This window comes from Emys orbicularis, chromosome 1 (assembly GCF_028017835.1).
Source record: "Emys orbicularis isolate rEmyOrb1 chromosome 1, rEmyOrb1.hap1, whole genome shotgun sequence".
In the NCBI taxonomy this organism is placed as follows: domain Eukaryota; kingdom Metazoa; phylum Chordata; order Testudines; family Emydidae; genus Emys; species Emys orbicularis.
The window spans coordinates 309,072,802-309,100,114 of record NC_088683.1 but is presented as its reverse complement, the minus strand read 5'-3'; the positions used below and the strand labels follow the sequence as shown (position 1 = coordinate 309,100,114).

The window sequence follows — 27,313 nt, the reverse complement described above, 5'->3', positions numbered from 1 at the left end:
TTTCTGTGATTTTAGATTGCCTTACTTACAATTTCTGAGATTTTTCCATGTATATTTTCAGGAGACAAAGAGAACAACAAACAAATCCTTCTCCCCCCCTCCCCCATTTGAAAGTATCTTCTTTCCTCATTGGTCCTTCTGGTCAGGTGCCAACTAGGTTAGTAAACTGTTTAACCCCTTGCAGGTAAGGCAATTCAGTACAGCTGCCCAGGAGGGATTTTATGCTACTCTTTCCTCTATATTTATGACAGTAACCAATGAAACTATATAACTAAGCTACAACTCTCTTCTGTCATTACACTTATCTCACAGCATTAGAGGCTTGAAGAAAGAGCGAACAAAACTGCTTTTACAAGTGTTAGGAAACAAGGTGGGTGAGTTAATATATTTTATTGGAAAACTTCTGGTGAGAGAAACAAGCTTTCGTGCTTGTACCCAGCACTTCACCTGATCTGGGAAACTAACTCAGAATGTCACAGCTAAATACAAGGTGGAACAGAACTGTCAATTTAGAAAAACAGCCTTCTGAAGTCACCTCAGCTTTTGAGAGATTCTAACCCATTCTGTAGCACAAGAACATGTAGACTTAAGTCTTGAGTAGTGGAATAAATCTTGTATTAATGAAGTGACAAAGTCTTCTGGCATTCAACAGTAAAGCATTTGGCTTGTATGGAAGTGAAGATTTAGAGGTTGGACAGGATAATTTTTCTGGAATGCAATTATGGTATGAAAACAGACCACAAAAAAGGAAGCAGAAATTTTCACCAACTATTCTGTATATAGAAACATGTGTGTTTGTATTAAACCTGATCAGAATATCTGCCCTTTACATCACAGGTTAACACTCTGTTCATTGTTTCCAAGTACATGAGTTGGAAAGATGTTTTTAATTTAGAAAGTAAGCAAAACAAAGCATCCCCAATAAATTCTTCAGAAAACTGCTAAGACAAATCACCAGACAAATATGTTGACATACGTTTGAGGCATGGCTAACTACAAAAGATACTAGTTTCAGGGCTTTGGAGCTGTGCTCCGGCTCCGCTCCAGCTCCAGGCAAAAACCTGCAGCTCCACTGCTCCGGAGCTGCTCCGCGCTCCAGCTCCGGGCTCCACTCCAAAGCCCTGGTTTCCTTCCCATCAATCTTGTATTGTTGTGTGTATAAATTATTCTTGAAGGCATGAAGAAATACCTATTGAAATCTTAAAGTCACAATCCCATCATGTAACAGAAAACAAACATTTAATTCACTAAAATGCAGAAATATATTTAGTTACATATTTTAAATAACCCAGTATTTATAGTAAAACACAAGTAGAACAATAATAATAAATACATCACGTTAGCACTTTGAGGCCCAGTTACTATAGTGAGGGCCACATAAAGTGTCATTAATTAAGAGCTCCAGAAGGAAATCTACAAACTGCTCCTCTCTATAAAAGGCACAATCCTGCCTTTAGATCCGATAAGCCAGTGGTTCTCAAACTTTTGTACTGGTGACCCCTTTCACATAGCAAGCCTCTGAGTGCGTCCCCCCCTTATAAATTAAAAACACTTTTTTATATATTTAACACCATTATAAATGCTGGATGTAAAGCGGGGTTTGGGGTGGAGGCTGACAGCTCGCGACCCCCCATGTAATAACCTCGCAACCCCCTGAGGGGTCCCGACCCCCAGTTTGAGAACCCGTTATAAGCTCTCATATTAAAAGTAATAAGGTCTCCAATTTTCAAGTTTTGTACATGAAACGTTCCTTTTCCCTTTTTTCCTGTCTACATTAAAAAAAATGTGAATTCCACAAACAAACGAATTTATGTACATACATATAAAGCAGGGGTGGCCAAACTGCTACTTGTGAGCCACATGCAGCTCTTTTACTTTTAAAGTGCGGCTCGCGGAGCCCCCTTCAAAGCCCCTCATTCTCTGCCTACCAGACTGGGGGGGCAGGGAGCTCAGGGTTTCTGCCCTGCGGTGGGGTGGTGGCGCTAGGGGATTCTGCCAGAGACAACTGGTGCCTATTGAGAGTGGGGGAGGCACAATGTAAAGGTTCACCACCACCCTCAACAGCTTGAATCATGTCCTCACAGGCACATGCCCCCAACTTACCCTCAGTGACCCCTCCTTGCAGCTCCATGTGGAGAGGCAGTGGCAAACAGCTGGGAGCTGCAGGGAGGAGCCACTGCTTTAGCTCCATAGGGAGAAACAGCAGCAAAAGCAGCGGCTCTCCCTGCAGCTCCCAGCTGTTTGCGGCTGCCTCTCCTCACAGCTGCAGCTCCCGGCTTGTTGGCTCCAGTAGCGGCCGTGCAGGAAGGGGGCCCAACGGCACCATGTGACAAAGTGGGGCCATCGAACCCTGGCAAAACTCTCGGGGGGCACGTGACCCCCCCAATGCATTCCCTCTGCCTGCCCAGTGGGGGTGGGGGGCTCCTCAGGGCTACAGGGCATGCCTTCTGGGGCTCTGTGCTTCAGCAGGAGCGGGGCTGAAGCCCCGAGCCAAGCAGGCACTTCCCACAGGGCTGAAGCCCCAAGTGCCATCAGGTGCCTCCTACAAGGCTGAACTCCCAAGACCCCATCCCCGCAGGCTGAAGCCCCAAGTCTTGGTAGGCGCTTCCTGCAGAGCTGAAGTCCCGTGACCCCTCTCCCCGCAGGGTTGAAGCCCAGAGCCCCATTAGGTGCCTCCTATGGGGCTGAAATCCCAAGCCCCAGCAGGCCCACCCCAGCTCTCAAACTTCTGAAGATTGCTGTATGCAGCTCAGATGGTCAGTAATATAAAGTATTAACTTCATGAATAAGAACCCCCCTTTAAATCCTCTTTCCTAGCTGAAAGACATTTTCAAAGCATCTCTGATAAACAGTAATTCCAATAGCCAACGTGGTTTCAAAATATTTTATCTACACATGATTAGCAAATTAGATACCTAAGAAAAATGTTTTATTATTATGTAGCTAGTTGCCCACAGGGAACAGTGCGCTAACGAAGAAAGTTACAGAAGAATGCCTATACTGGGTCAGAACAATGGTCCATCTAGCACAGCATCCTGTCTTCTAACAGTGATCGGTGCCAGATTCTTCAAAGGGAAGGAACAGAACGTGGCAATTCATCAAGTGATCCATCATCCACTGTCAGCCACAATCAGCTTCTGGCAGCAAAAGGTTTAGGGTCACCCAGAGCATAAGGTTGCATCCCTGACCATCTTGGCTAATAGCCATTGATGGACCTATCCTCTTATGGGTCCATGAACTTGTCTAATTGTTTTTTTGAACCCAGTTATACTTTTGGCTTTGACAACATCCCCTGGCAATGAGTTCCACGGGATGACTGTGCGCTGTCTGAAGAAGCACTTCCTCATGTTTGTTTTAAACCTGCCACCTATTCATTTAATTGAGTGGTGCCTGGTTCTTGCATTATGAGAAGGGGTAAATAACACTTCCTGATTCACTTTCGCCACACCATTCATGATTTTATAGAACTCTATCATATCACCCTTCAGTTGTCGCTTTTCTAGGCTGAACACACCACTGTCTTTTTAATCTCTCTTCACATGGAAGCTATTCCATACCCTTACTCGTTTTTGCTGCCCTTCTCTGTACTTTTCCCAATTCTAATATATCTTTTTTGAGATGGGGCAACCAGAACTGCAGACAGAAATCCAGATGCAGAATTATGATATTTTCCATCTTATCTAAAACTTTCCTAATGATTCCAAACTTTGTTAGCTTTTTGACTGCCGCTGCACAATAAGATGTTTTCAGAGAACTATCCACAATGACTCCAAGATCTCTTTCTTGAGTGGTAACAGCTAATTTAGACCCCCACCATTTTGTATGTATAATTTGGATTATGTTTTCCAATGTGCATTACTTTGCACTTATCAACACTGAATTTCATCTGACATTTTGTTGCCCAGTCACCCAGTTTTGTGAGGTCCCTTTCTAGCCAATATGCAAAACATTTTCTATTAGGAGCTGGAAGCCACAACTTGGTATTAAGTTGGCTTTTCAGGTTCCATTTTGCAAGTTACATAAACAATTTAAAAACCAGAGATGGCAAAAACTAATTAGTCTTGCACTGATTTTCTTAAAAAACTGTTTCATTTAGTAAAACATTCTGGATTACAGATTAACTTTCTTTGTATAATACCTATGACACTTCACTAGGAACAAAAATTGGAAGCACTAGGAGAAATGGATTGAATGGCTGTGTCCTTCTTCAATAGCTCTTTTATGAATTGTATCTCAATTTGCTGAAAGGATTCACCTTTCAATGAATTACACACATCCTCAAAGTCTTCAACAGCTAAAAGGACAGCTAAGGAGTTGCTACCTTCTCCTCTCCCATTTTCACCAGTATCAGGACACTAGTAAGAGCCAACATCAGGACTCAAATCCTCCAAGTGTCACATATTAGTATCCATGGAAAGTGGAGACCTCAGAAAAGGGAGCAAAAATAATAAATCTCCATCAAGAGCCTTGTTATTAAGGCCATGTCTACACTAGCACTTATGTTGGCAAAACTTTTGTCACTCAGGGGTGTGAAAAAACACCCCCCTGAGTAACATAACTTTTGCCGGCATACGCATTGGCGTGCACAGCGCTATGTTGATGGGAGATGCTCTCCCGCCAACGTAGCAACCGCGGCTCTTTGAGCTGGTTTATATGTCAACAGGAGAGATTTCTCCTGTCAGCATAACGCAACTACACAAGCGTTCTTAAAGTGGCACAGCTGTGCCACTGTAAGCTTGTAAGCGTAGACATGGCCTTATTATGTATATTTTCATTTTCTTTCCCTGACTCTTTCAAAAGCAGATCAATTCAGCCACTGTGCCATTCCAATTAAATATAAGCACACAGTGCAAAGCAACAGATTTATGCTGTAGAAAAGTTGTTCTCTACATTGAGTAGAGCTATTACTGTTGCATATCTGTCAGGGTAATTACTGGTGTACCTGTGCTATGAGGTTTGCATGATAGGTTTGTAATATAGAGTAATGGTTGATAAAACCACCAAAAAGCTACAGATTCACACAAAGGGACTTTCCACTGGATTTCCCAAGAAAGATTTTGCCACATCATCTCAAATTTAATTAAAATGCAGATCTTTTTATTTGCCCCACCTGTTAGTTCACTGACAGACAGAAACTGGTTTATGATAAGCATTTTAAATGAGATATTGAGACACACTAGAGAAAGTTCTCCAAATCAATAAATAGTAATGATGTACTGCTGAAGGGAAGAAGTTCAGCAAGGCATTGTACAGTAAAAGCTGTTTTATCCAGCACTTCACCAAACAGAAAGCTCTATAAACTGGCATTTCTGATCTTCATTGAAATTCCAGTTTATAGTCCAGTTGGCCTGGGGCCGGCAGGGGGTTGAGGCACAGGAAAAGGTGCGGGGCATGGGCTCTGGGAGGGAGTTTGGGTGCCGGAGGGGGCTCGGGGCAGCAGGTTGGGGCACGGGAGGCGATGCAGGTGCCAGATCCAGGAGGCGCTCACCTCGGGCAGCTCCCCACACATGGCGACCTGTCCCGGCTGCTCCTAGGCATAGGCACAGCAGGCAGCTCCGCACACTGCTCCTGCCCCACCCCGAGCGCTAGCTCCGCAGCTCCCATTGGCCGGGAGCTGTGGGGACAGCGCCTGCGAAGGTTCCTCTGCCTAGGAGTAGCTGAGACAGGTCACCGCTTGCAGGGAGCCGCCCGAGGTGAGCACCCCCCAGATCCAGCACCCCGCACCTCCTCCCATGCCCCAACCCACTGCTCCAACCCCCTCCCGCAGCCCACACCCAGCACCCCTTTCTGACCCCAAACTCCCTCCCTCTTAGTTAACTGGCATTTTTCACTTACTGGCACCCCCCAGTCTCACAATATGCCAGAAAAAACAGCTTTTACTGTAAATGTATTATATGTAAATATTGAAATTAGTATCCTCTATTTATTCCTCTTCATTTATTGTTGTATGTCACTATATTTTTTGAAAAGGTCAACAGCTAGCGAAATTCAGCTGTACCCATGCAAACATACTCATAGGAGACTGGAGAGAGAGAATTCATAATCCACGTAGCCTGGAACATAGACCCTCTGCATTTACTCAAATAGTGGCCGCTCCTCCATGATGTTGTGATGAATTGGAGCTATATCTGTACGACTTATGAATTCTGGTTGCTATTAAAGTTGTGTTATGAAAAACTGCTGTATTATGAGTGCCTATATGTGTGTGAATCCCCCACTGATGACAAGTCCTGAAGCAGTTACACACCAGACAAAAATACAAGCACACCACCCCATTAGGACTCAACTTAGCTGTTCAGGTGCAAACACGCAAACTAAACTAGGAGTAAACTAAATCCTTGGAAAACCAGTTTAGCTGACTCTTCAGAAAGGAGGGGAAAGGAAGGATGGGTGGGTGGAAAACTATCTAAAAGACAGAACCAAAAGTAGTGAGAGAGTGGGGGGGGGTTAAAGAGTAAGATACAAAAGAACAGAGGAAGTCAGATAGGAAGAGGAAGCACGGGAGAGGAGAGAGAAACATCACAGAAGCTGGATAAGGGGCTCCATGAGGCAGAGACCACCTATTATGTGACACCCTGCCTGCCTGACTTCCTGGACACCAATGGTCCCTAAAGATTCCCATGCATGTAATGGTTATTGGTTTGTACTCTCCTGTGGTACATGATTAGGTATAACAGAAAAAACGGTTACCTTCTCGTAACTGTTCTTCGAGATGTGTTGTTCACGACCATTCCAATCAGTTGTGCGCACGTGCATGGCAGCCGGAAGATTTTTTCAGTAGCAGCATCCGTCGGGTCGGCCTGGGCGCCACCCCTTCAGTTCCTTCTTGCCGGCTATTCCAAGAGTGGTAGGTGGGTGGGTTTTGGAGTGGACATGAACAACACATCTCGAAGAACAGTTACGAGAAGGTGAGTAACCGTTTTTCTCCTTCGAGTGCTTGTTCATGTCAATTCCAAATCAGGTGACTCCCAAGCCTAAGTTTCGGAGGTGGGGTCGGAGTTCAGATATCCACTGACTGGAGCACTGCTCTACCAAAGGACACAGTCTCTGGCCTGCTTGGTAATAGCATAATACGCGGTGAAAGTATATATGGAGGACCACGTCACCGCTCTGCATATTTCCGGGATCAGAACTTGCGCCAGGAACGCTGCCCTGGTGGTGCGCGCTGTGAATGGAGGGGCAGGCACCTCTGCCAGGTTGTAGCACTCTCGGATGCAGGATGTGACCCATGATGAAATTCGTTGGGAGGAGACTGGAAGACCCTTCCATCCTGTCTGTCACGGCCACAAACAGTTGAATGGACTTCTGGAACGGTTTCGTTCTTTCAATGTAAAAGGCTAGCGCTCTGCGGCCATCCAATGAGTGAAGCCTCTGCTCCCTGCCACTGTAGTGTGGCTTAGGATAGAACGCCGGGAGGAAGATGTCCTGGTTGATATGAAACTGGGAGACAACCTTCGGGAGGAAAGCTGGAGGAGGCCTGAGCTGAACCTTGTCCTTATAGAACACAGTGTAAGGAGGCTCTGATGTTAGGGCCTTGAGCTCGGACACCCTCTTGGCTGAGGTTATCGCTACCAGAAATGCCACCTTGTATGACAGGGAGATCAGGGAACAAGTCGCCAGCGGTTCGAAGGGCAGACTCATCAATTTGGAAAGGACCAGATTGAGGGTCAGTTGCTGGACGTGCGGATATAGCCTGTCAAGACCTTTCAGGAAATGGGTGACCATAGGGTTGGCAAAGACCGACCGGCCCTCTACGCCCGGTGGAAGGCAGAAATGGCTGCCAAGTGAACCCTTATTGATGACACAGACAGTCCCTGCTGCTTGAGATGGAGAAGATAGTTCAGTATAAGTGCTATGAGGTGAGCATCGGGGACGAGCGATGCTGCGCCGACCAAACTGAAAACCTCTTCCACTTGACAAGGTAGGTAGCCCTGGTGGAAGGTTTCCTTGGAGCCAAGGAGGACTTGTCTAATGGGTGAGAGCAGGAGAGCTCCATCAGGTTTAGCCATGGAGCTTCCACGCCGTGAGGTGCAACAACTCAAGGTTCGGGTGCTGGAGACGACCGTGATCCTGAGTTATTAAGTCCAGGAGGAGCAGCAAGATGACTGGGGCTTCCACAGACATTTCCAGGATTGATGTGTACCAGAATTGGCGGGGCCAGGCTGGAGCTACCAATATCACCGAAGCTTGTTCCCTCCATATCTTGAGGAGCACCTTATGAACGAGAGGGATAGGCGGAAACACGTATAGGAGATGGCCCTCCCATGGGAGGAGGAACACGTCCGTGATTCAAGAAGGAGCAAAACTACTGGCACTTCCTGTTGCGTCGTGTGGCAAAGATCTATTTGGGGAAAGCTCCACCATTGGAAGATGTAGTTCGCGACATCCAGGCACAGGGACCACTCGTGGCCGTGGAATGACCCGCTGAGACAGTCCGCCAACTCGTTCTGTACTCCAGGGAGGTATGACGCTTGTAGGTGTATCAAGTGTTCTACACAAAAGTCCCACAGCCTGAGGGCTTCCTGACACAGGGGAGAGGAGCATGCACCCCCCCTTCCCCAGTTTGTTGATATAGAACAGGGGTCGGCAACCTTTCTGAAGTGGTGTGCCAAGTCTTCGTTTATTCACTGATTTAAGGTTTCGCGTGCCAGTAATACATTTTAACATTTTTAGAAGGTCTCTTTCTATAAGTCTATAATATATAACTAAACTAGTGCTGTATGTAAAGTAAATACGGCTTTTAAAACATTTAAGAAGCTTCATTTAAAATTAAATTAAAATGCAGAGCCCCCGGACCGGTGGCCAGGACCCGGGCAGTGTGAGTGCCACTGAAAATCAGCTCGTGTGTCGCCTTTAGCACGCGTGCCATAGGTTGCCTCCCCTGATATAGAACATCACCGGGGTGTTATGTGTCATAACAGATACACATTTCCCTGTAAAGTTGGCTTGGAAAGTCTGACATGCAAGGCGCACTGCTCTCAGTTCTCTGACATTGATGTGGAGAGCGAGTTCCGCCTGAGACCAGAGTCCTTGAGTCCTGAGGTCTCCCAGATGTGCTCCCCAGCCCAAGCCTGATGTGTCCGTCACCAGCAAGACGGATGGCTGAGGACCGGTGAAGGCGACCCCTGCACACTACCTGCAGGTCAAGCCACCGCTGGAGGGAGTCAAGGACCAGGCGAGGCAGAGTCACGACCCTGTCCAAACTGTCCCAAGCCGGCTGATACACCGAGGCTAACCACGATTGGAGAGGCTGGAGTCTGAGCCTGGCGTGTTGCACCACACAGGAACAAGCGGCCACGTGTCCTAGCAGTTTCAGGCAATTCCTTGCTGTGGTGGTGGGGAACTGCCTGAGACTCTGAATGTCGTCGCCCAGGGCCCGAAACCTCACTTCCGGGAGGTATGCCCTGGCCTGGGTCGAGTCCAGTACTGCCCCTATGAACTCTATCCACTGAACAAGGGACAGAGTCGATTTCCCCACATTCAGGAGAAGGCCCGGTTTGTCAAACGTCGTGCTTAATGAAGTCAACTTGTGTCTCCACTTGAGCCCTGGAGCGGCTCTTGATCAGCCAGTCGTCGAGGTATGGGAACACCTGTACCTGCCGCCTGCGAAGGAACACGGCCACAACTGCCAGGCACTTGGTAAATACAAGAGGCGCAGCTGACAGGCCGAACAGGAGGACTGTGAACTGGTAGTGATTGTTGCTCACCACAAACCTGAGGTACCTTGTGTGGGGCAGCGTAATCGCTATATGAAAGTATGCGACCTTCAAGTCGAAGGTGGCATACCAATCCCCTGGATCCAAGGGGAGAATAGAGGCCAAACTACACTGGTCTAGTGTTGGAATTACAGATACATCATTAAGGGAAGTATTTCTTTGAAGAAAACCATGATCAGTAAGAATTCCAGCATTTAACATAGTACAGTATATTTACTGAAATATAATAGCAAATCATAAATCATTTACTTGCTTTATAAGTAAATATTAAGAAATAATCCACAATTTTATTGCTTCCTCTAATATTGTAATATTGTAATTCAAAGTTCAGTACTGCCTTGGTATCTATAATCTCTGCCTTTCTCACATCAGAGGTAAGTGTTGAAGATATTGGATAAAATTTTCAAAAGATTTGTAAGAGCCTACAAATTTGTAAGAGCCTAACTCACTTGAAAATGGCTTCTAAGTCTCACTGACTTTCCATTTTGTCCATGTGACTTAAGAGCCCAATGTATTTGGGCACTTATGAAAATTTTACCCAGTGTCTCCAATACTACACCCACACTCTGCCTCCTGACTAATGTGAAGCAGGTGAAGGTCACCTCACTCTACCCACTCCCCTAAGTCCTGACTTTTATGAGAGCGGGTGAGGTGGTGTGACTGCTACTCTACCTTCTCCTTGCCTTCTTCAGATCAGGCAGCCCCTGGGCCAGCAGCACCGGCTGCTGCTGGGGCAGTTTGGTTGTGGGAGGGGGCTCAGGACTGGGTCAGGGAGTTGGGGTGCAGGGCAGCACTTACCCGGGGGGGGGCTCCCCAGAAGCAGCCAGCATGTTCCTGCAACTCCTAGGTGGAGGGGCCAGGGGGCTCCGCGCGCTGCCTGCACTCACAGGCACCACCCCAGCAGGTCCCACGGGCTGCAGTTCCCGGCCAATGGGAACTGTGGAGCCAGAGCTCGTGGCAGGGGCAGTGCGGGGAGCCCCCCGGCCTTCCCTCCCTCTAGGAGCTGCAGGGACATGCGGAACCGGGTAGGGAGCCTGCCAGCCCTGCCAACCCTCCACCTCAACTCGGGTGCTGGGCCGCAGCTGCCTCCCAGCCCCCTCTCCCAGCACTAGCAGGGGTCCCAGGCCACCACTCCCAGTGCCCCCGGACCGCCACCCCAGAGCACCCCGGCCCAAGTTTTAGTTAGGATTATATAGTACAAGTCATGGTCAGTTCACGGGCCGTAAATGTTTATAGCCCATGACCTGTCCATGACTTTTACTAAAAATACCCGTGACTAAAACATAACCTTATATATCACTAATCAACATAAACGTTAAACTGGAGATGAGCACTGGACTGGTAGTGAGGATTTATTGAGTTCTAATTGTGGCACTGCTTTTGGCTTACATTTGTATAGCATTTTTAAAGTGCAAAGGGCTATAAATGCCAAGTACTATTAAATCACCTTTTATTCTTAGAGAAGGTGAACTAAAACTCAGAAGCCTTTAGCCACACAACAGGAAGATATCATTACATCATTCTTTACACTACCACCTGCTTATTGACAGCTTGTCCCACAGAAACAAAAAACAATTTTATATTAATCCCAAACCTTCGCAATATTAGGAATGTCAGCTAATGTACTGCATCTCTATGAAAGCATCACCAATTTGTAAAGTTGTTAAAATATTTTTTGAAAGTACTAGCTGTCAACATAATGTTTTATACCACAAAAAAATCTAAGATTTAAAAATCACCCTAGAGAAGGCATGCCACTCCTTTAATTTAAAACAGGAAGGGGGAAATATGATAGCATTTTCATATTGACACAATGTTTCCTTAAGACTTACATATTGTTAACAGCTAGGAACATTTACACTTTCAGGCTTCTGGAAGTATGTATTTTTCATTGAGGTACACATAGTAGTTAAGCTAATTTAGAAATCCTGTGCTCTCTATATCATATCTTTTTAAATCAGCACAGCCTGGGAAAGCTCACAACCAGATACCAGCAACTACTGATGAAGGGGTTTTTGTGTCAATCCTCAAAAGCAGTAAAACCAAATTACTTACTTAATGGAAACAACTCTGATACAAGATCAGCAGTAATAATTGTTTTGCAGCATTTCAATTAACTGGATAATTGTGTTATTTAAAATATTTGTTTGATGAAGATTAAGTCTAAACTAAGTAAGTGATAAATCTCTTTACTTGGTGTGAAGAGCCTTAAAATGAAAATATAGTAAGGTAGTCATGAAAATTCCTAATGTCACAGAACGATGGGTTCAAAAGGCAATATTTTACACTCTGGAAACACTATTGAAGAACTCCAATTCTTTTGTTAAAAATATGGCTTCTACAAATAAACAAGGATTGCGAAAGCTAATGATAAAATTAAGTTTATATTTTAAAACCAGATTTATTTAAAATTATACAAGATGACTCAGCAAAGCAGGTTAAGTCATACTATAGTGCCAGAGGCCTGATATGGGTGGTGAAGGAGACCTTGCTAAAGCCATACAGCAGAATCAGAGCACAAAAACCAAAAAGAGAATGATTCTTAATGTATTTGTTATGCTTACATGAACAAAAATGCTGTAACAGTTTCTTTCACAGACACGTTTTCTTTTACAAGAAAACACACCTTTTGTATCTGTAGGACGCAATCCAAATCACTGTTCCCTTGCTGTTTATATGCCTCTAGACAATCTGATATTGCACAAGACACAAACGGAAATACAGTACACCCAAAGAACATCCAAGAGTCTTTCAGTATCATACCCTAATACTCAATCTAAAACTTCCCAAGTTCATATAGCAGCAATATAAGGAAGAGGGTATACCTTGATCTTTTAAAACATGTACTTCAAAAGGTGCACAATATTACACCATGTACACAAATATAAACAAAATGAAAAACTCATAATAAAAGGATTAATCACTGTATCTACCCATTATAAGCTCCCATTTTTATTGGAGGTAAGTTCATATTTGTTTTACAGTTTAATGTGGCTAGTATTGACCTCATTCTATTTTAGCAGAACAGTAAGCCCCAAGATGCCCCTTGAATCAGTAGATTACTAATAACAATTTTTATGTTGTTAGAAAAAGTTACACATTGAGGAATTATTTGCAACTGGCACAGAATGAATAAGTAAAATTTAACTGTCTTTTGGGAATTTCTATTTTTAGATTAGAAGTTTCTACTGTGTGAAATGTACAGTCTCACAAGTGACAACTTTGATAAGTCATTCTAATAGCATGCTTTCTTCTGCTGCCCTCCCGCATGCAAGAACAAATACTAAACGTAATGTACTCGAACTGAAGTCACACCTTTTAAAAAAAAAAAAAAAGCTCTTTGCAATTATTCAGTGTCATCAGTTCAGACTTGTTCAAGAACTTGGAACATATTTTTCAAAATTTTGTGCAACCAACCTCCACAAGTTATATTTTAAAATAATTTCTTTCCCCTCTCGACAGACAGACGTTAAATCACTAATTTGGACTAAACCATTTGATTATCCATTATTTCCCAGATATTCTAATAATGAAAGCATAATAGTTGCTAGGTGTGAAGAATGTGGGAATTATCTGCATAGTTCTATGAATGTTAAACATCTAGATATAGATAGGGGTTTTATTAATTACTGTATTGCTGGTAAAAGCTGTCTAAGAGTTAAATCCTAAAGGGACACACAAACAGTGTCTGTAGACAGAATTCAATTGCCTGGTGCTCAAAGGGGCAAGAATCCACTGGGGGAAAGAGTACCTCCAGCACCCTCATGAGAAACAGAGAAACCAGTGTGGTCAGGTTCAGATGACCTCCTCAATGTCCCAAGAAATCTTTGATTGGGAACTCTGAACAAAGGAGAGTCGGAATGGATAAAAAAAAAAAAGACTTAAAGGAGGACAGATAAAGCTTGGGTGTCACAAAGAAGTAGTTGCAGGTAGCAATCTATCTCACCCCAACACAATGTTTTGGTGTACCTGGGTTAAGTGAAGTCCGCTTAAGATGGCAAGGAAAGATTATATGCACTTATATGTAAGACAATATGCACTTAGGCTTTTTTTTTTTTTTTTAAGTAGTCGGTTGCTATGTGTCTGTGGATTAACAAACAATACATTCAGTTTCAAGAAACTGTTTTGGGGTGACTTTAACCAGACATTGGTCACAATGTTCCAAAGCAAAGATTACTGTGGATACCAAATTAACACAGCCATAAACAAGGAGGCTACAGCCAGAGATCCAGTCTAAGAGTGAGGTGAAGTGCAGAATTCCACTAAAAAGACAGGTGCATGCTTATCACTTGAAGGGAAGTACTCAACAGGGACTGCAAAAGGATCTAAAGCACAGCTCACTCTGTAATCATTACAGCAGGGAAACAATCCGTGTATATCTGAAAAACTAAATCAGTACAATACAAATTGCTTTGATGTATTCAGTGGTTGTTCTTCATTAGTGCATGGGAAGGTTAAAGTCCTTCTCTAGCAAGTTGGAAAGCCTAAAAACAAAAACAAAAAATCTCACCTAATCATGTCCTAGTATTAAAAGTTAATATGCAATTATGAAGGCTTTAGCACCCCGACCCCCCTTTTTAAGCAAATTTAAATACATTTTCTAGAACCATTCTTAGACTTGATACCAAAAAATCACCCAGGACCACAACCCCACCCCCTCAGTGCCATTTATATGGCTGTTACTTTCCTTTTTTCCCCTCCATCTTCATCAGTCCTCTAACATTTTCTTAGTGCAGTTGTCATTAATCCACTGCTAAATCAGCAATGACTGAAGCAGAATCCCAAATAAAAAAAACTGACAGGAAGTGCTATCTGCTGAAAGGTCTACTGTGCTGTTAGAAAAACAAGCTATTAGGCACATCGACTAGATAGAAAATTCAGAGTAGAGGAAATCTTTTAAGAGTGCCAACTGCACAAGGTATCTGTTGCAAAACAGAGAGAGAATGTAGCAGGGAGAAGCAAGAAAGATATGGGACAACTAAAGATTATAGAAGAATGGGAGAGGATGCAACATATGGGTGGGCAGGAAGGAGGACAGAAGGGAAGAACAAGGAGAGATGAGATTGTAAACTCCTCTAGATGGAAGCATCATTTTTAATTTCTGCAATGTCCAGCACAATGGTGCCCTTATTCTGACTGGGGTCTTTGTGTGTTACCTCAGTACAAATATACTTAATAATGGAAGTGAAGAAGTGAGATTGAAGTAGTTAAAAGGAAAGGGAAACAATTCAAAAGAAGGAAGCATGGGTCCTCGTTCCTCTGTTCCTCCAATTCCATTTTCCTTTCCTCAGTTATTCACCCCAACCTGCCCTTTGCAGCATTTCATGCCATAGATGCTTTTGTCCTCTTCCACTTGTCCCCAAATTTTCCTGAATTAACTCCAAACTCTAGTTTTTAAGTGTCCAAGAGGGGATCATCTGAACTCCAATACCACCAATTCAGTGCAAACTGTGAGAAGGCTTGGCATGGAATCCCTCCTCAGTATCCCACTGTTACTGATACTTTCAAAGCTGTTGTTTATGCATTGGTCACAGCATGTTTTAAACAATTTTATGTCATTTGCATTCCACCAGAACAAACACAGTTTCTCAAAAACTCACTCCCAAGAAATCCACATTTCATAGAACCAAAACATCCTGTTTCTATAAACAAAACTATCAAACAGTTTTGTGCAATAGATACTCCAGAAAAGATTTTTAATTTTATTAAAAGAGCTGGCTTTCCTGTATTTAAGTTATTTGCTTTATAAACCTTCCTCCCAGTTAGAAATAACCTTTACCATTATGTCCTCATTTCATCTGGCAAAGCACATGCTTAAGTACTTTGCTAAATTGGAGCCTACAGCACTTATATTACACTGCTTTAAAAGCAGTTGATAGATTATATTTCCCTATTGTAATACAAATGTTTTGCTGAATCAGTTGACCCATCAATTTTTTACCTTTAAATAATTTAAATAACTTTTTATAAGCATTGACAGTTCCTTTACTTACCAAAAGAGTCAAAAAGAATGAAGCAGAAATGGAATTCAAGAACTCATCTGTTTTAGATCTAATTAATTTAATTAAAATCTGACTGCATCCTAGCCCTCTAAAGAGTTATACAATACACTAAAGTATTAAGGAATATATACTTAAAATATTGTCTAACAATAAACATTAGAAAAAATTGCAATGGAAATCTTTAAACAAAAAACGATGAATGGTTTCTCTTCAGTAATCCCGCAATGAAATCAAATATTTTATTAGTAGTAAAAAATTACTAGCAGATCATGAAGTATTTTGTTTTGTTCACCATAGAAACCTTAGAGAGACCAGGTGGGTGGGGTATTATCTTTTGTTGGACCAACTTCTGTTGGTGAGAGAGACCTTTCAAGCTTACACAGAGCTCTTCTTCAGCCCAAACCTGAAGAAGAGCTCTGTGTAAGCTCAAAAGCTTGTCACCTTTGCCAACAGAAGTTGGTCCAATAAAAGATATTATCTCAGCCACCTGGTCTCTCTAATATCCTGGGACCAACACAGCTACAACACTGCAAACATTAGAAATCTTATTAATTTTGGCTTGGTTGCAGCAAGCATTAAGCCAACGTCTACTCCCAGAGAAAGTGAGCAGTCTGCTCTCAACATAGCAAGACATTAATCCCTCAAGCATACATTATGATGGGCCTCACAGGGCCTGGTTCTCAGATCAACTTATTCAATTTTTTTTCTGTAATAGACTATAAAGCTATTGTGGATAAAATATGCAGACAACACAAAGATTGGAGGTGAGATAAATAATGAAAAGAACCAGTCACTGATACAGAGGGATGTGGATCACTCGGTACATAGTAACAATCAGACAACATGCATTTTAATACAGGCAATGCAAGGTCATAAAAGAATATAGGACATACAGGATGAGGGACCATTTTCTGGAAAGCAGTAATTCTGAAAAGGACTGTCATCATGGATAGCAAACTGACCATGAGTTCCAATGTGATGCTGTGACAAAAATGACTAACACGATACTTGGACGTATAAAGAGAGGAATATTGAAGAGTGGGGAAGTGATATTACCTCCATATATGGCATTTGTGAGACCATTACTGGAATGCTGTGTCCAGGTCTTGTGTCCACATTTTTAAGTAAAAGATGTTGTTAAAATGTTAAGCTGTTAAAAAATTGAACGGGGTTTACAGAGGAACTACCAGAATGAATATGAGATCTGGAAAATGAGAGACTAAAGGAACTCAATCTATTTAGTTTATGAAAGAGAAGGTTAAGACGCAGTTTACCATGAACTGCTCAGGGAGACGACATCTGATACATTAAAGAGTCCACTAAATACTGCATAAAGGCAGAACAAGATCCAATGGCGGGAAGTTGAAAGCTAAACTTCAAAATGGAAATAGCATGCAAATTTTCAAGATTTAACCAGTGGAAAAGATTACCAGCACTTGAAGACTTGAAATCAAGAATGGATAAAGACACACTCTAGTTCAACTATAAATTGTTGGGCTAGATACAAGAATTTACCAGGTGAAATTTATGTTATGCAGGAGGTCAGACTAAATCATCTTAACCATCATTTCTGGCTTTAAAATTATCAGGTCCCATGATTCAGATAATCTATTCCAGTATCATAGGAACAAAAACTGCATAAATGAGCAAAGGTAACATTTTACACAGAATGACAAAAAGGGCTAACATCTGAAGGAAACTCAGTAAATCAATCTCGCCAAGAGAAATCAGTTTCTGTAAATGAAGTGAATAATAATGATGGCTTATCATTCCTTATCAGATTTTTTTTTGTAACACTGATAGTTTCCCATGAGTCTAATATCAAACAAGGAGCAAGGCAGAGTATAGCTGTGTTCCCATATCCTCGGTGTAAACGTAAGGAATCACATTACTTAGTTGCTGATTTCTATAATATAATGTTATGTTTGTTTTAAGAACTGTTTATATGCACAAACTGGCCTAGCCTCAATGGAACCATTTACATTTCATGTAACAAAAAATGAACAATTTATTGTTAATGGAAAGGGCAGGACCTAGGTCATGTATACAATATAGCAGATAAAAAGAGAATTTTTAGATCTTAGTAAAACAGGCCTTCTCATTCTCTCTCACCACCCCCTCAGGCGCGCACATGTCATTGTACTCCAGAAACTCCAATTAAGGCTGGGTGCCAAGATACTTAATCTTTTCCACCCTGGTTCAATTACAGCCAGAGGAGTATCAATGAATTGCAACTGTTTCTCTACAATGAAAACATGTAGCAAAGCCATTTTATTTGCTGTGATTCAGCAACAGATTACTGAAAAATCTTCTGCATGGCAAAAACACAGACCTACAGCTCTTCCAAATATTAATTTTTATCCATACAAATGATCTTGTTAGCAAGACAGCCAAGTCCTGGCTACACAACTGAGACTATTAAACAACTATGCAGGTAATTTTAAACTGCATTCAGCAACCTTACATCAGAAAATTGTTTTGGCTAGTGGTTAAAAACAAAAAAATGTAAGCAACTTTGTTCGCTAATTCTTCAGTACATACTATCCAAAAGCTCTGGCTAAAAGTTTGAGCTATTAAAAAACAAACAAGGATTGTGTTTTAAGATAGAAAGCCAAATTTAGGGTAACTGTCAAATTTTTTGATGAGCCTTAGTAAGAGGAGTTCAGTTAGAAATACAGGGGATAAAATTAATGCCAAACCTCTCCAAAAGCTTTATTTACTCATCTCATGGAAACTTGTTCTAGATTCAATCGCTTTCCCAAAGACACTTTTGAGAAATGCAAGAAGTACCTTATAAGAAGTGCAGCTACTTTTCCAATATCAAGATTGACATTATATCAGCTGTGTTCTTAGAGTCCACTGTTTTTTGGCCATTTCAGATTTCCAGTTGGTAAACAATACCTATTTCAGCTGTATTTCCAGAGTACCGAGATAACAAAGTCTTACATCAGGAACATAGATCACTAAATCACTGATTTCTAGAAGGCTTTTAGGACACATGGAATTGTGTGTGTATTTTAAGGGTCTTTGGGGCTCTTACTGTTTGCTATTAGCGTAATATCGATCATTATGTAGTCAGGATACTCCATGCCCATTTCATTTACTAAAACCTACAAATGATCACATCTCCTAGCCAGAGTATTCTTAAATGTTTTAATCCCAAGAACCAACATAACATTATTCTTTCCACATGTTCCAAATTAGATATTTTGAAAGTCACAAATGGAATTTTTTTAAAAGCCCTTTACCCCTGGTTTTAGTATTCCATGTAGTAATTCATACCTCAGAGCTTCAGTAAGTAAAGTCTTCCTTATTTTTAGGGCTTGTCTACACAGCACAGCAATGCACACTAGAAAAGCATGAATTCTAAAGTGCATCAACATACTGAGCACTAACTGGCCCACGTAGAGACTGCTGGCATGAACTAAAAGTTCCCTCATGAGCATTAACTCTTGGTGTATGCCAGCAGGGTCTACATAGGCCAGTCAGTGCGCAGCACATTGGGGCACTTTAAAATTCACACCTTTCTAATAGACATTACTGTGCTGTATAGAGAAGCCCTTAGGACTTTCCATTAATGAATAGTGATTTTTCATGTTAAAATAATTAACCTCTCTCATAAATCCCTGAATGCAATAACCATGATTTAAAGCAATCCTCAGTAAAAACATTGTGAAATAATTCATAACTGATTTCTCCAATTCCATAATCACAAAGGTACACAACTGTAATACTGTATACAAAATAAATACTGGTGCAGGAACAATTTATCAAGGGTCATGGTAGATTCTCCATCACTAGCAATTTTTAAATCAAGATTGGATGTTTTTCTAAAAGATCTGCTCTAGAAATTATTTTGGGGAAATTCTGTGGCCTATATTATAAAGGAGGTTCGATGAGATGATCAGTCAGACTAGATCACTACTTCTGGGCTTGGAATCCATGATATACAGTAGAACCTCAGAGTTACGAACACCTTAGGAATGGAGGTTGTTCATAACTCTGAAATGTTTAACTCTGAACAAAATGTTATAGTTTTTCTTTGAAAAGTTCACAAATGAACATTGACTTAATACAACTTTGAAACTTTACTACGCAGAAGAAAAATGCTGCTTTTAAACTCTTAGGGCTGGTCCATACTAACCCCCCACTTCGAACTAAGATACGCAACTTCAGCTACGTGAATAACGTAGCTGAAGTCTAAGTACCTTAGTTCGAACTTACCGCGGGTCCAGACGCAGCAGGCAGGCTCCCCCATCGACTGCGCGTACTCCTCTCGCAGAGCAGGAGTACCAGCGTCGACTGCGAGCACTTCCGGGATCGATTTATCACGTCTAGACAAGACGCGATAAATCGATCCCAGAAGATCGACTGCTTACTGCCGGACCCGGAGGTAAGTATAGACGTACCCTTAATGTAAATGAAACAAGCACAGAAACAGTTTCCTTACCTTGTCAAATCTTTTTTTTTTAATAAAACCTTGCCCTTTATTTTTTTTATTTGTTTATGTTTAAAACAGTACTGTGCTGTACGGTGTTTGCTTCTTTTTTTTTTTTTTTTTTAAGTCTCTGCTGCCTGATTGTGTGTGGTTGACTGGTCAGTTTGCAACTCTGGTGTTCATAACACTGAGGTTCTACTGTATTAGTTCCTGATTTTTTAATCCACTGTCACAAGAGAAAAAAAGCCCTGTTTTCAACAACAGCACTAGAAACTTCACAAGCTTGTTTGATATTCAGTGTGCACGGTCTCAAAGATATGGGGAACGTTTTTTAAATTCTCACAGTAAATCCGTGCATTACTTCTCATTTTTAACATCCATACAGAAGACAAGTTTAAATTAGTTCCTCCTCACCTTCCCCAAGAAAGGGCATTATCAGTTATTTGTAGGAACCACTTCATATTATTCAGGTTTCCAGTGCTTCCTAGATAAATGTGGGTTACATATTTCTGATAAGCTGGATGCAGGCCATGTCATATGGCTCACTCTCTCACAACTTAATATTAGAATACACAACTAAAATGGTTCAGTAAAATGCCAATTATGGCAGTTATTTTACTACCACCCAGAGCTGCTCAACATCAGACAGAGCTAAAGGATTCCAGAAGCTAGTTTTAGTTCTTGGGCTCCAAGCCAAAAATAACCTTTTCAATTCACTAGGAAGCTAAATATACAAAAGAGCTGGAAAGGGAGAGGAGAGGTAGAGCACTTTTTGCCAAAACATTGCTTCTTTAAAGTTCACATTCTCATCTAGAGAATATCTCATTTTTAATCAGTCACCAATCTAGACAATGACCCTTTCACAGACTACCCATTTCTGAATCCTACCTTCATGTATTCTCTCTGCATTTTAATGAAATGTTCCAGCTGTTTCCAGTGTTTCAGGTTTTTGTCTCTGTGCAGCATTAGTGCAAAAATATTTACATAGAGTGGCACCCATGCCCTAAAACAGCAATGAAACCTTCAGAGATTATATCTTTATAAGTACCACATGCACACATGCATGCACACATGACGCTTTGAACACGATGTCTTGATCTAATTGTTAAAATAGAAAACTGGGAGTCAGAGGTGGTGCTGTTCTCAACTTTTGCCATTTATTCGCTCTGGGATCTAGATCAAGTTACTCAACCTCTTTGTGCCTCCATTTCTTATCTGTAAAAACAGGAATAGTAATACTTTGTACCTTTGTAAAACAGAAATCTTCACCTGAAAGATGCTATATTTGCAAGATATTAGTATTATTAATATGTACAGAACAAGATCGGTCTTATCTACTAAAGCTAAGGATTAGCTTCTTAAAATAGATAGTTATGTTAATATAAAATAGTTATGTGAAGGTTTTGACTTGGAGCAAAAGCCAAGAAATTCAAAGGTAAGTCTTCTCTCTGCATTTAAATCATACAACTGAGACTAGCAATTTCTGAGAGTCTCATGTGTATGTGCTGTTACATACCAATAAAATTTGCAATATCAAGACATAAAACAGTATATTAAGAATAGAGTGGCTGCCTTACCTCCATATTCACTTATTTTAACATCAGTTTAAGTCAGAACCTTATTAATCTAACACAATATTAACTCAATTTCCTTCTCAAATCAACATGTCTGGATAACTTATAACCAAGAGTTTTAAATGAGGTAGCTAAGGAGCTGTCTGGACTGCTCATGTTCATTTTTAATAAGTCTGGTGAAAGTGGTGAAATTATAAAGGACTGGAAGAAAGCTGATGATGTGCCAATATTGAAAAAAGGTAAATGGGATGACCGAAATAATTATAAGCCTGTTGGCCTTAAAGGCAGCAAACACATGGCAACAACTCAGCTTTTTCTCAGGATTATAGCTGGAGTTCAATCCCAGAATCCTGTATAGGCCTTAACTCCACCTACTAACCAAAATTTTAAAAAGTTGCCATATCATCACTGATATTTTAACCTGAGTTAGCTAGCACACCTTTTTTTGCAGTGTAGACACACCCTAAGAAACTAGAATACAACATAACATCAACCTGGCAAACTCTAAATGGACTCAAAACTGGCCACTGGGTCTCAAAATTTAATTGGAAACAGGGAATCAATATCAGGCAGATGTGTTTCTAGTGGGCTTCTTCTAGGAATATAGCCCATATTAGGCCTAAGTGAACTATAGTTTTTAACTGAGTTTGGATATTAGCATGAGCAATAGGCCCAATGCACAGGACAAAAAAGAATAAACTTAGGAGAAAGAACACACTTGATGATTACTTGTTCTGTTCATTCCCTCTGGGACACCTGACATTGGCCACTGTAGGAAGACAGGATACTGGGCTAATCCAGTATGGCCATTCTTATGTTCTTAACAGAGGGAAAGAATGGAACCTTCAATATATTAAAATGACCACTTTGAAATATTTGCATTCGTTTCTGTTAGTTTAATGACTACAATTATTTCAAAGCAAAATTGGATTTCTTGTTGACCTCAAAGCATAACAATAATATAAAAGGAAAACAAAAATCTATTAATACATGTGTACAGGTATAACAATGCAATAGCACTGGTAACATTTCTAGTCAACATAGTCATCTTGTTCATCATTATGATCTCTGTCAAGAATGTGTGGGTTACCACAGTCTTCATTGCCTTGGCCTGTACAAAGTTCTGTGCAGGGAAGATTATTCTGACTACAGACAGTTGATTGTGCAGCGACTCCGACTGGCAGTCACAAATGAGGTGTTGAGGAAGCTCGGATGCCATTAGGCCCTTGAACAATACAGAAAGTAGTTCATCATCCACATTTTTCCATCCGTGTGGCAATGGTGACCCAATATCTGGTTTACCTATGTGTGAAGACATCCAAATCTTTGTTTGCCAAGATACTCTTTTGACATGTTCTTCAAAACTGTCCTCACGTGGTGGGAGTTTGGCCAGTGATTTGTCCTTTTTGATGGACAGATTGAGGTGCAAGCAATTCAGGTCTCTGTGGGTCTCCTTTTTCTTCCCTCACTCTTGTCATACAGTACTGCTACCAACTTCCTTGCTGCAGAAATTGCAGCTTGTTCAGCACACTCTCCCAATTTGATCTGCAATACAAGCTGCATATACATCAGAATCAACAAAAAGGTCAAGCAATCCTGCATCTCCCCCAAATTTCCCAAAACATGCAATAAAACAGCACAGGCTGTGAAAACCACCCAGGCAAATCACATTGGTATAAATTTCATTCAGGAGAATCCATTTCACTTGCTGAGCAACAGCATACAGCTGCTGACCCAAGGTCTGAACTGCATGCTGCTGTCCTAGAGCTATTCCCATTTCCTTATTTCAGCATTGTAGTATAGACTGTGGCCATGTCAGCTGTTTGGCATCCACAATAGGTGCATATGTAACTGCTGTCTAGGTGCTCTTCTCTTTTGCAAGCTTGCGGTTGAAACCAGTCCAAAATGGAATCACTTTAGTGTGAACATCATCAATGTAATTTGGTATTCGTAAGACATCACGAGGCAGTAGTCTTAAAAGACACCAGGAGAGATCTCAGACAGGGTCCATTTGTAAGCAACAAGAGTTTATATTTTCAAGTTCTTTTTCACAGAAACTCTGTTCTGGATGTGTTCTAGATTTTTCAAATGCTGCACACTGCATAAAAGATTCTGATTGCCCCTTGAAAATAAGTGACTTTTCTTTCCTGCGCCTCAGTGATATTTCTTGTGATGCTGGACTATCTGCAGACTGTTCCTAAAATACTTCTCGAGCCACTGAATGGAAGGTCTCTATGGTGATGTCTATGTTATCTCCTTCTTGGATGAGATTTCCACCAGCATGAAGTGGTACAATTCCATTTGGAATGAACATATGTCCCTGGAGTCTTTCTACTTCAGTTTTTGCAGCACTAGTGATGAACCACCTCCGCTCATCGCAATTGATGCAGAATCCATGAAGGTGTAGTATGTCAATTAAATTGTGAGACCCAAACTCAAGGTGTAACTGTGCAGCCAGGCTTATGTGCAGTGGTGTCAGAATTTTGGAACTGTTCAACAGTATGCACTCCACAATTCTCAAGCACCTTACAGGACTGTCTTCTGAAGTATGATATTCATTGCTGGCTGAATTATATGCCTCTATCAACAAAGGACAAACTCCTGCACAAACGGGGGCACAAAAATAGCTGACCTCTGCAAATTACTATCACCTGACTTTGGATGGAATGGAATTGCAGAACCATAGTATTTTTCTAATCTTGCCTGTAATTTGCTACTGGAGCAGTTTGCAGTTTCTACATCTAAAAAGATATAAAGCCCATCTTCTCTCAGCAGTTTGGACTGGAGAAGAGCCTTCTTGTTATAGATAAAATCATTGTCTATCTCTTCAATCAGCTGATAAAATGCAATGTCATAAGGTGACTATTGCTGCAGCGTAACCAGATGATTTTGCTTTAAGATTAGTTTTATTCAAGTACAAAGAAAGGCATGTTGAGTGATAAACTGCATCTTTATCAATCAAGTATTCGACAGATATTCTGCACAAAATGTCATCTCCTTTTTGAAGTGCTGCCTCCCTTAGATAGGTTGCTCTCTCAAAAGTTTCTCTTTTATGATGTTTCTTGTGTCTTTCTTGTGTGTTATTCTCAAGCAAACAATGCAACAGATCCAATCGCCAAAGGATATACTTGCTCTGATGGTTATAGAAGCAGGTGAACATGACACTGTCTGATCAGATTTAGTCTGTTTTCTTTCCTGGGTTCAATTCAACTCTGACGTGCCAAATTCAGCCAGCTTGTGAATTTTCTGAAAGCAGCTCCTGTGATAACTGGTGACACATCATCTAACCTAAAAAACTCAGCCAGTAGTCATCCATACAATTAAGCTCTCCTGGCTTCTGCTGCCAGAATCACTGAATTCTGTTCAGCACTGGTGGCTTTTGGTAGTTTGGCATTCTTTTGATTTTCTTGACAAATAACACATTTTTCAAAGTTTGTGGTGAGTCCTGTTCTTTCAAGTAAGCTTTAAGGGGGCTTGTATCCTCAAAGTCTTCATACACTGTAACTTCTCTGTAGAGGTAAAATTCCCAAGGTATATTGTTAGCATTACCACAATTCACCTTTTTTCATTTTGTACAAGTACACAGATTTGTGCTACATAAGATATAAATTAGATCTATGTTAGCATCAAAACTGACATTTTTGTACTGACCTATGTATAAGTACTGTATCACTAAATTAAAAAGCTAATTTCTAGAATATTTCAAAGGCTTGTACTGCATGAATAGGCAATTGCAATGCAACATCATATGTACAAAAGCTTACAAATAGAGAAGTATTACATTAGGAATTGATATATACATTTATCTCTACCCACTATGCAGTACAAACTATGGGCACACAATCTACCTCTACTAGTCCACAACCTTCAGTGAGAGATGGGTCTGGTCAGCAAGTTTCAACTGAAAAAATATAGAAAACTATAATAATCACTTGTGAGAGTCTTTGACAATTAAGAATATATTATTTGAAAACATTTATTGTTAGTATACTGCAAAATATTGATATTTGCCATTAAGATTATATGCTAAACAGTTTCATTTCTAAAAAAGCTTGCCCATGCAAAACCAATAAAAATCTTCATACATTGTCATTTGGTAGCCCTGACCAATCAACACAACATTAAAGTGCTGAAATTAACTAAACAATAAAAACTGAAGTCAGTCATATTGCAGTGTTTCTGGAACTATGCAAAAAGTGACACTCATTTTGGGTACTATTGTTTCACAACTACAGGCATACAACACCTCTTGACACCTCCACATCATACCTCATCTAAACATACATAAAATAATCTTTCAAATGATAGATGATCTGGGTGTGTGTAGGGTGGGTACAGTAAACTCTTAAAATATGTCCCTTTTTTCAGAATTTTCAGAATTGTTGCACATCTATTAAGAAAACAGGTTAATTGGGCACTAGGTGCAGTAAATAATTGGTTAGAAAATGCTTAGTTCAGTAGTTGGGGGAAAAAATATAAGCTAAAGAGGAAAACCGTGATGAGAGCAAATTGCAGCCCTAAACTGCTTCAGATGATTTTAGCTAAGGTCCAATAACCAGCACTGATATCACTTGTTTGTTATAGTGTATAAAAGGCAAGGTTTTCTGGGAGTTCTCTGTCAGAACTTTTCCTTATCCCTCTGGAGCTTTTCCTTACCCTTCTCACCATAATAGGATGTCTTCCAGGCCTAATCTGGTTGTAAGTATTCAGCCAATGCTTAGAATTATATTGTTGCTAAGATACAGAATATAAGGGTATATATGCTTATATTGATATTCTAGATGTAACCAACACCAAGAGACCTTCAGAGTAATAAAGGAATGCTGGTCTGAAAACTGAGTCAGGGTAATCCTTAATGAACTTATTAGGAAAATTATTTCCAACACTCCTATATGTAACAGTTCCTGGCCCTATGCTAGTTAATATTTTTAGAAAACAAAATCATTACTGACAAAATGTGCAGATGACACAAAGACTGAGTGAGTGGTAAATAATGAAGAGATTTGGTCACCAATTCAGAGTCATCTAGATCAGCTGGTTATGCTGGGAACAAGCAAACAATATGTGTCACGGAGTAAGGGGGGACTCAGGGCCCTGCACCCCCGGCTTCCTGCGATTCACCATGACTCTCAGCCAGCCAGTAAAGCAGAAGGTTTATTTAGACGACGGGAATACAGTCCGAGACAGGTCTTGCAGGCACAGACAACAGGATACCCCTCAGTTAGGTCCATCTTGGGGTCCTCGGGCACCCCAGCCCCCCTCCAGGGGTCAGAGCCCTCCCTGCCTGCCAGCCACCTCACTAGCCAGCTTCCCAGACTCTGCCTTCAGCGACCCCTCCCCCAGCCTTTGTTCAGTTTCCCGGGCAAAGGTGTCACCTCGCCCCAGCCCCCTCCTGGGTTCTCATGTTACAGGCTCAGGTATTTCCCTTCGGTCATTCTCCCATCCCCCAATGCAGACCATCCCAGCCACACTCCCCTGTCAGCACTTACAGATCACAGTAAGAACAGTCCCAGTTCGTCACATCTCTCCCCCCTTCGAGACCGAACTGAGCGGGGTCACTTCAGCCAGTGACCCGGGGAAGTT

The 27,313-nt window shown here is 41.4% G+C and overlaps 1 protein-coding gene across 1 annotated transcript in view; it reads right to left on the bottom strand.

The window, feature by feature from the left end:
• LRCH1 (leucine rich repeats and calponin homology domain containing 1) overlaps positions 1–27,313 on the bottom strand; it is a 248,329-nt gene that overhangs the window by 204,865 nt on the left and 16,151 nt on the right. The gene's annotated exons all lie outside the window — the stretch shown is intronic.